This window comes from Myotis brandtii, unplaced genomic scaffold (genome assembly GCF_000412655.1).
Source record: "Myotis brandtii unplaced genomic scaffold, ASM41265v1 scaffold51, whole genome shotgun sequence".
Lineage (NCBI taxonomy): Eukaryota > Metazoa > Chordata > Mammalia > Chiroptera > Vespertilionidae > Myotis > Myotis brandtii.
In genome coordinates, this window is record NW_005369442.1 from 3,745,628 (window position 1) to 3,754,493 (window position 8,866).

Here is an 8,866-nt window from a genome sequence, read left to right on the forward strand (position 1 = left end):
TGTCCCTTGCAGCCAGTTCAGCCTGGGCACCACCATGAGCAGCTTTATGCACAGATTTATCATTCTGGTGCCCGAGTTCCAGCCCCTCTCCCATAAAGACAGGGGAAATCTGGAGCCCTGCATTTTTTTCCAAATTCAAGATATGTGAATCCTGTCTAGCTCAGATGAATTAGGGTATATAAGGTGAGCTGTGCTTTTTCTTGTCTTTCTCATATCAGCAGTTGCGGAAAGTGCCTATTAGTTGCTGAATGATGAAACAGATGTAAGAAGAATAACTGGTTTCTAGCAAAATCAGATTAAATTGCATCAAAAGTAACCAAGCTGAAATGACAACATGTCATCTGGAAAAGAACGAAGATAATGGTTTTCAAAGGAACGACAGAGCATTTTTGGAGAAAATGAGTGTTAATAAGGCACTTGGAAATGGAAAACATGACATTATTCTCCCAAATGTTACTTGTTGATGACTGTTTCATCTAGAGGAAGGAGCTGCCCTGGGCTGTGCATGGCCATAGAATTAGCTGTACCTCTGCCTGTTAGTGGAGCTGTAGACAAGTCTCCAAAGTGTGCTGGCCTCAGTTTACTCATCTATAAAATAAGGGTTTGTACCGTATAACCTCAACACAGTGAACACAGTGCCCGACGCAGAGTCACTCAATAAATGCTACTGATGACAATGAAGATGATTTTGACAGTGGCAGCAGTGATGATGGTGATGACGATGATGATAAAATTATTATGATTATCAAGGGATCCTGTCCTTTGGTTCCAAATTCTGTAATTCTGAAAATGGAACTTAGTTATAAAAGTGATGTTCAAAAAGTTGTTTCTTGTAAAGGTTATGTCTCATGGGAAGGAAGTGGAAAGAGTCATAGTTCCCTGCTTGGGGAAGCCATTTGAACTCAGAGTCTTACCCTCTAGGATCATGCTTTTCAATGTCTATGACCTCTGACCTTACTTAATGACATCTAGTCTCATTGTGCTACATTGTATGCTTTAGAGAAGCAGCCCAACATGGTGCTTAAGGACTCAAGATCATGGTTATATTCCTGCTCTGCCACCTACCAGCTGTGTTACTTTGGACAAGTTCTTGAACTCTTTTGTGTTTCACTTTCCTCACCTGTATAATGTGATAATAATAACGGGCTTATCTCAGAGGGTGAGGATGGCATATGTACTCAAGTACCTAGATCAATACCTATCTGGCATGGAGTCCACATTCAATAGCTATCAGGTATTATTATTATATTTCTTTCTAAAAAATTAAGGAGCTAGAAAGACATCACATTTTATTTAGTCCTTTTCATTTATAAATTAATTTGTTGTGAAACTTACTAGAGAATGTCTTAATTGATTGTACTTTTGTAGTTGTCAACTCAGCATTGGATTTTATTTTAAGTCTTCCTTGAAGAAAGCAAGTGTGTGTGTGTGTGTGTGTGTGTGTGAAGAAAAAAAAAGCCTCACAAATGAATGCTGATGCCCCCAATCTCCCCACAAGGTGGCACAACTCTCCTGCTGTTTCAATGTTCAGCTACCCTGAGGGAGGCAGGGAATTTTGATCAGTGTCCAAAGGATCACTTCATCTCTCCTTGCAGAGAGCACAGAGCACAAGACTTCATGTTCTGGCAAGTACATGTCCCTAGGTCTTGCTTGTGATTTCATATAAACTACAAAAAAGCTAAAGCCACTTTAGCTTTTAATCCCCTCCCCCATATTTTATTCCAGTCCAAATTTGACCTTTAAAGGACACATTTTGCCTATTACCCCTAACATCTTAAGGGTGGCATTAGAGTGAGAAATAAGGTAGAGTCTGTCTCCTGCCTGTCTATATTGACTCTCTTAGTGAAAAAAGACAATAACCAAACCAGAAACCACAGAAAACAAGAGCTTGTTGATGTACTGGAGGTAGTGAATGGGTGGGAATATCTCTGTACAAAATGTTAATAGAGGTGAGCTTTGCCTTCAGTGTCCTCTGTCTCAGTCTCTCTCTATGACCTTCAGGCACCAACTGGGCTGCTTGACATTGATGCTCATACCTCAGTGTCACCTACCTTTGCCTGCTCCTTATTGTCCCCTCATCAAAGCTTATCTCTTCTGAGATTCATCCCTTCAGAGCTCTTCTAATTCACTGAAACTAGTCTGTAAAAGAATCCAGTTTTCTAACAGATTATTGTGCAGAAATCTTATCCTGATAAAGAAACACATTTAATTGTTGTTCAAAATACTGATAATCCCAGAAGTTGAGGGATGGGGTTCTCTGTGAACTTTATCATGGATTATCTATATATATAAAAGCCCAGTGACCCAACAGCGGAATGACCAGAATGACTGGTTGACCAGTTGCTATGATGCGCACTGAACACCAGGGGACAGACGCCCAATGGTGATCAGTGTGCTTCCACAGTGGGCCAATCCCCACAGGCCATGCCTTCCCAACAGTGCACGAATCCATGCAGGGAGCCTCTAGTGATATTATAATTGCAAAAAATTTTGTATTTAAAAATGATTAAATACATGTTTTTTAAAAATACATTTTTATTGATTATATATAGAGAGGAAGAGATAGAGAGAAGCATCAATCAGTTGCCTCTGGCATGCACCCTGACCGGGGATCAAACCCACAACCTGGGCATGTGTCCGGACTGGGAATTGAACCAGCAATGTTTTGGTGCACAGGGTAACACTCAACCAACTGAGCCACACTTGCTAGGGCAGAAATTTGTATTTTAGAAAAATCACTTATAGAACTAATGAACCCACTTGAAAATTGCTAAGAAAATAGATCTTAAAAGTTCTCATCACAAGAAAGAGAAATTTGTGAGGTGATGGATATTAACTAAACACTATGAGGATTATTTAGCAATATATACATATATCAAATAATTATTATGTTGACACCTGAAACTTATACAATGTTATATTTCAATTTTAGCTCAATAACACTTGAGGGGGGCATAAAACCAATGAACCAAATGAATTTGATCATGTATATACATCACATATGTATCATATATGTGTGTGTATACAGATTCATAGGTATAATGTAGTTTTTTCTGTCTGCCACATCTCTTTCATGAAAGCCCAACTCACAAATAGCAGGAAGCTCCTCAGATTGTGTCAAATTGCCTCTGAGGTGGAGAGACTAACACGTTGCTCATGGAAATCAAATGGCTGAGCTTGGCTTTCTGATAAGAGCTGGTCTTGGCTCCTTCCTTATAGAAAGATCTGGCTGGCATCGTTCGCTCGCTTCCCCTCCTATGCCATCTGAAATCTGTGCCCTGAGCCTGCTGGCAGCTTTCTAAATCTCTTTATTCCAAATTTGGCACAACCTGGCTTCATCTGCGACCTTGGAGTCTTGTGTTGTATTACTCCACGGTTCAGGCTGGAGAGGAGAACTGTTTCATTAATGTACCAGTTCCTATAATAAACAACATTTTTTTTACTCCCAAAGAATCTGAAAGACACACCCCTTGCACACAGAAATTGTTAATTTATCATTTTGAAGACTATTTTGAAGCTAGTGAAGGCTACCATTATGCCTTCCTCTTGTAGCAGAGCAGAGTGATGTTTATTTGCCCATTTTCATATTTGCTACCATCTAATCCAGCTGCTCCAGACTGTCACAGTGACCTGTTAGAAATACCAATTAGGCAACTTCTGTGCTCAAAACACTTCATAGACCTCCCATGCTCTATTCCTACCCTCTTTTATGCATGTACTTCAGAGTACAATAACAATTTGTAATACTACCATGGACTCATTTGTTTACTTATTTCTTTTCTATCTTCCCACCCACAATGGAGGCTCTATGAACAGGAGCCTTGTGGCTTTTGTTCTCTATTATAACCTAATGAGCTAACACAGGGTTACATATAGGAGACATTCAATAACAGTGGAGTATTATTCTTTAGATGTCAGTCACTTTTCATGACCTAGAGCTCTCAAAGTCCATAATCAAAGACAGTTACAAAGTGATGATAATGGGGGAGGGGAGTAAATAGTATTTATTGAGCACCTGCTAACTGGCAGGCATTTCATGCACAGTAACTCCGTATCTTGGATTTGGAGGGTTGATATGATCTCAGTTTTATAGAAGACAAAGGTGAGGCGAAGGGATGGACCCAAAGGCCCACAGAGTTGGACTAAAACCCACATCTATTTGGTTTCAGAGTCAATACTTATTCTGTTATACCAGGCTTTGTCTTTATCACACAGCCTTTACATTTCCCCTGACCCTGACGAAATTACTCTTTACAACCCGGGGTACAGTGACAGATAGATAGAGTATTTACTTGCATGTTTTCTACCCTGATTGTAGAGACAGATATATTAGGGAGAAAATATGTTTTTTTAAAGTAACAAAGCAACTGTAATACTCTCAAAAATTTTCAGTGTAAATTACCCTGTAGGCTAGACCAGTTGTTAAACCCGAGGATCCAGAGGGAAGGGAAATCCCTTGAGCCCCAGTCCATGTTCATTGTAAATGAATCCTGGCTGTTTCAGAAGGAAGACTGTTTTTCTGCTCTTTCAGGGGGAATGTTGCTGTGCTTGTGGCTGATTGATTCATTGCATGACGACAGTCCAGCTGTAAAGACCATCATGTTGACACATTTAATATTACATTTGGTCCACCGAGGGCTGGGTTGATATTGATAAACACTTTAGCTGAAAGGGAAAGTCTAGCTCTTGATAGGGCAGTTGCGGAAGTTTGTGGAAACAAGAAAGCAGGTGGTCTTAGTGAGTGGAGTAAAGATCAGAACTGTGTGCTATCCCCACAGGTCTAGTCTGTTCCCTTTAAGTGCTGTGAAATACCACATTTAACAATCTTCTGGGGTGGGACTTGGTATCTATTTCCACTAGAGAGGAAAGGCAACAAAGGAAAAATGTTCCAGGAGATTCCCTATTATTTAATCTTTACAACAACACTAAAAGATCATCATTTCTAATACGTTTATAAAGCTTCAGAAAGTTCAAGGAAGTTGCCCAAAGCCACACAGCTGTACTGTTGAAAAGCTGGGATTAGGAATGGGTGGGTTTAATCTTAAGCATAATCACCAAGCTCCTATCAACGTGCAGTATGGTGCTTGTTTTTCTGGACAAGATTGTTAACTGTGATACCATGGCTTATTGAAGTGGCTAGCAAAGAGGAAAATCGCCATCCTTTCAGGTGGGAGAAGTTCCTCTGAAGTTCTGTCTGGTGGTTCAGTTCATGTGCAAGACATCAAGTTCATCAGGGCAACACATCTCTTTGAATCCCAAATTGTCAGCTTCCGACGGGTTTTTGAGGTGGCTTGTACATTGATTGACTGGAGTTGCATGGCTGTGTTTTGTGATCAAAGGTAAGGTACCAATAGACCACAGCTGCTGTTAGTGGTGCCAGAAGACAGCCTATTCAGACTAAGAAAATCATTATCTGTTCTTTATTGCAGAGAAAACTGCCTTCACTCTGGGCTGCCTCCTTCTGGTTGAGTTAAGAACCCATCTATCCAGAGACATTAATAGAATGTGACTTTTTTTCCCCCTCTGATTTGGTATTAATATTTCAGGAGTTCTGAGAATATGTTTTAAAACTCCAAAGTGTACAAAGAGTATATGGTTTTATTTTCTAAAGATGTAGCACATCTGCTGCTAGCCCTCTGAGAAAGCGAGGGCTTAACTGGTATTATTGACCTTAACCTCTTAGAATCCTTGGAGGCCACGATGGAGAAAGGGGCATCATTCATTCTGGATCAGAATCATCTCTGTGAGTCTTAGAGGGCACCTTGATGTTCCTGAGGCCTCAGTTCACCGCATGGGGTGAGAAAAACCTCTGTATGTCATGGGGACAGAGACTAGATAAACAATGCAAGCAGTGTGTTTACAGATATGCAAATAAGCATGCAAATTAGATTCCTGTTGGCTTCATTTAGAATGTAATTTAAAATTAATTAAAAATTAAGAGGTAAATTAGAAGCTCATATTCAACACCATATGGGACAACATACATATTTGTCAGACTGGCATATATGTACACAGCGTAGATGGGAGCTAATTGTAGTGTGTGCAGAATCCTTCCATGTTGGTATTGCATAAAATCAAGGTGGGGAACCTCAATATGTTGCAAGGATTACTTTTTTTCTTTTTAGTACTCTATGAATTAAGATTCACTTTAATTTATGGATTAAATAAATACATTTAAAATACATTAACTTCTCTGTAAACTTATACTAAAGGACACAGAGTTTTACAACTGGAAAGTGGAATGATAAATCAGGTATGCAGTTTACCTCCATATGCTATAAAATATTCGTGAAACTCATTTTTCTCAAATGGGGTCATTGAGCACATTTACCCTGGCAGGCCTTTTGCATGTTGTTAATATTCGATCTATACTTGGAAAGTAATGATTTCCCTCTCAGCCACTCAGGAGTTCTGGGTGATTAATGAGTTAATGGCTGCATCCACACAAGGCCAAAACAACTCATTGAAAAGTGAAAAATTCAATCACTCCACAGACTGTTTTGTCTACAAAACAACCAAACAACCTCTGTGATTGATTTTCTTTTCACGGAATTGATTGCTATTTTTTGGCAACTTTATTGAATTAACCAGTTGTTTGATATAACCAGAGGATGTACTGACTCCTTATTGACTGTTGTAAAGTGTTTCCATATCAACCTTTCATCCCTAAAAATACATATAAGCAAGGATTCAACCCACAGTACCCGAGTAAGAAATATTAGAATTATTCCATACTTTGAGTATCTTGGACAAAAACCTTTGTTTTGAAATGTAGGTAGTTCTTTTAATATAATGACAAGTAATGCAAAGGGCATCTTTTTTTTTTTTTTTGAAGACGGATCTGAAGTCAGTCAAAATACAGTGACTATGGAATATATCTATAATAATAAAAGCATAATATGCTTATTAGACCGGATGTCCTTCCGGATGACCTTCCGGATGAAGCCTGGGCTGTGAGGGAAACCCGGCAGCCAGGGGAAGGAAGGCCTACTCTTGCATGAATTTCATGCATCGGACCTCTAGTATGTTATAAAGAGAAAGAGGGAAATTGACATCAATAGTGAGAGCAAATAATTAACACAGTTCCCACAAAGTCTGAGGAAGTTTCAGGAGATAGTGCAACTAGTGAGCAAATTAGGAAATTGGAAGCATGTTCTGAGAGCTAGAATGGTCAGTGTTGAACTTGGAAAACAGGTATGGAATTAGAAAAGAAAAAAGAAGTGTGTACTCTTAGCTTGTATACAGATGTACACACTGTCCTAATATATTGAACACTGAATAAAAATAGTTTCTGTATTCATTTATCTCTGTTAACTTTGATTGATTTATTTTTAATAATGCAGCAGGCTCTGGCTAATGTGATGAAAAATATTATTATTCTTTAATATGTTGGAGCGAAGAGCAGGGTGAAACATACCTGTTAAAGAGTCAATTAACAATTGGAAAGGGAAGAAAGAAAGTTATGTTTTTAGGAAGCTTTGCTTCTTATTTGTCCTAATTTAATGCTAGAGCATGTGTGCAAAGAGGAAAGGAAAGTTCTCATTGTAATTTGCCTCAACTGAATTCAAAGAATCATGTTTCAGGGAGGTAGACATTTACTAAACTAATGGCACCACAGAGCAGAAATAAGCCTGGTGATCAGTTACTCCAACAACCCCTCTTAATCTACAGATGGACCTACTGAGGCTGTTAAGGTGAGAACACCTTTCAGGGCACAGGACCCACCCAAGGCTAGTTTGTGCTGGAGTCAGAAGTTTCCAGAGTTCCTAACCCTCCGGTTAGGGAATAATCTGTGTGTGTCATAGATGATCTAGCAAGGTAAGTTTTTTAAAATTTGGAAGAAAAGGTACAAATTCATTCAAAAACTGCATTTGAATAGAGATTGCAGTAGATGAAAGGGCTCATACTGAGACCTAAGAAGGTTGAGGCCATCTCAATGTCCCCTTTCTGGGTTGAAAGAGTTAGTGTCACAAGCAGTTGCAAAGTGCTCTCTAAATGGGCCTTCCAGGTTCCAGGAAAGTAAATGGTCTGGGAGGATGTCTGGAGGAGGTCTTCTGACTGATCTGAGAGGAAAAGACACTGAGGAATACAGAGGGGAAGGTTGAGATGAACTTCTGAGTTTGGAATTTGCATTGATGGTGGAGCCAGTCTCACAGTAGTGTAAGAGAATTGTCATTTTGGGAGAACAAAGAATGGTAAGAAAGGAATTTTTAAAAGCTTCAAATATTAAAAATATAAAATATCACATATAAAAAACTCACTCCAAATAGTAAGTCTTACTGAACAATAAAATAATTGCCTTGCTGAATTCAACTACTTTAAAAAAACCTATATTCTAGAGAATATTATGTTAAGTGAAATAAGTCAGAGAAAGACAAATGCCATATTATTTCACATATATAGAGATTCTAAAAAACACAAAAAACACAAATGAACGAGCAAAACAGAAATAGACTCATAGATACAGAGAGCAATCTGATAGTTGCCACTGGGGAAGGGGGTGGAGAGATGGGTGAAAAAGGCAAAGGGGAATAAGAGGTCCAAACTTTAAGTGCTTTAAGTGCTGGAGTTCAGAGAAGGTCAAGACAGACCATGCTCAGATGTAGCCAGGCAGCAGCAGAAAGCTCAGACTGCACGAGAGGTCCAGTAGAATTTGTGAGAGACTAGAGAGGAAAGGTTAGATGTGCATTTGACTCAAATGCATTTTAACAAAGTGTCCACATAACTCTGATGCTTCTCCTGGGAAAATTGACAGCTTGTCACTAGACATTGTCGTTCTGTTGTGGCATGATTCATTCATATTCAGCAGACACGGCTGAGGTGTTTGCCCATCATCAGCCTGAACCAACGGTAAACTAAAACAAGG